This window comes from Sturnus vulgaris, chromosome 28 (assembly GCF_052056855.1).
Source record: "Sturnus vulgaris isolate bStuVul1 chromosome 28, bStuVul1.hap1, whole genome shotgun sequence".
Classification (NCBI taxonomy): domain Eukaryota; kingdom Metazoa; phylum Chordata; class Aves; order Passeriformes; family Sturnidae; genus Sturnus; species Sturnus vulgaris.
In genome coordinates, this window is record NC_142270.1 from 5377493 (window position 1) to 5379355 (window position 1863).

The following is a 1863-nucleotide window of genomic DNA, read 5'->3' on the forward strand; positions in this document are numbered from 1 at the left end:
GTTTAGGGTTAGGGTTAGGGTTATTTGGTTTAGGGTTAGGTTTAGGGTCAGGGTTAGGGTTAGGGTTAGGGTTATTTGGGCTAGGGTTAGGGTTAGGGTTAGGGTTAGGGTTAGGGTTAGGGTTAGGGTCAGGGTTAGCGTTAGTTGGGTTAGGGTTATGTTTAGGGTTATTTTGGTAAAGGTTAGGCTTATGGTTATTGTTAGGGCTAGTTGGTTTAGGGTTAGGGTTAGGGTTGTTTGGTTTAGGGTTAGGTTTAGGGTCAGGGTTAGGGTTAGGGTTACTTGGGCTAGGGTTAGGGTTAGGGTTAGGGTTAGGGTTAGGGTTAGGGTTAGGGTTATTTTGGTAAAGGTTAGGCTTATGGTTAGTGTTAGGGCTAGTTGGTTTAGGGTTAGGGTTAGGGTTATTTGGTTATGGTTAGGTTTAGGGTCAGGGTTAGGGTTAGGGTTAGGGTTATTTGGGCTAGGGTTAGGGTTAGGGTTAGGGTAAGTGTTAGGGTTAGTTGGGTTAGGGTTATGGTTAGGGTTATTTTGGTAAAGGTTAGGCTTAGGGTTAGTGTTAGGGCTAGTTGATTTAGGGTTAGGGTTAGGGTTATTTGGTTTAGGGTTAGGTTTAGGGTCAGGGTTAGGGTTAGGGTTATTTGGGCTAGGGTTAGGGTTAGGGTTAGGGTTAGGGTTAGGGTTAGGGTTAGGGTTAGGGTTAGAGTTAGGGTTATGGTTAGGGTTAGGGTTAGGGTTAGGGTTAGGGTTAGGGTTATGGTTAGGAATTCCCATGCCTTGCTCCTCTCCCGCTTTTCCTCACTATCCCACACTCTGCTGGGAGCTGGAATTGGGTTAGTGTTATTGTTAAGGTCAGGGATAGGGTTAGGGTTAGGGTTATTTGGGCTAGGGTTAGGGTTAGGGTTAGGGTTAGGGTTATGGTTAGTTGGGTTAGGGTTATTGTTAGGGTTATTTTGGTAAAGGTTAGGCTTAGGGTTAGTGTTAGGGCTAGTTGGTTTAGGGTTAGGGTTAGGGTTAGGGTTATTTGGTTTAGGGTTAGGTTTAGGGTCAGGGTTAGGGTTAGGGTTAGGGTTATTTGGGATAGGGTTAGGGTTAGGGTTAGGGTTAGGGTTAGGGTTAGGGTTAGTTGGGTTAGGGTTATGGTTAGGGTTATTTTGGTAAAGGTTAGGCTTATGGTTAGTGTTAGGGCTAGTTGGTTTAGGGTTAGGGTTAGGGTTATTTGGTTTAGGGTTAGGTTTAGGGTCAGGGCTAGGGTTAGGGTTAGGGTTATTTGGGCTAGGGTTATGGTTAGGGTTAGGGTTAGGGTTAGGGTTAGGGTTAGGGTTAGGGTTAGGGTTAGGGTTATGGTTAGGGTTAGGGTTAGGGTTAGGATTAGTTGGGTTAGGGTTATGGTTAGGGTTATTTTTGTAAAGGTTAGGCTTAGGGTTAGTGTTAGGGCTAGTTGGTTTAGGGTTAGGGTTAGGGTTATTTGGTTTAGGGTTAGGTTTAGGGTCAGGGTTAGGGTTAGGGTTAGGGTTATTTGGTCTAGGGTTAGGGTTAGGGTTAGGGTTAGGGTTAGGGTTAGGGTTAGGGTTAGGGTTAGGGTTAGGGTTAGCATTAGTTGGGTTAGGGTTATGGTTAGGGTTATTTTGGTAAAGGTTAGGTTTATGGTTAGTGTTAGGGCTAGTTGGTTTAGGGTTAGGGTTAGGGTTATTTGGTTTAGGGTTAGGTTTAGGGTCAGGGTTAGGGTTAGGGTTATTTGGGCTAGGGTTAGGGTTAGGGTTAGGGTTAGGGGTAGGGTTATGTTTAGGGTTAGGGTTATGGTTAGTTGGGTTAGGGTTATGGTTAGTGTTATTTTGGTAAAGGTTAGGCTTATGGTTAATGTTA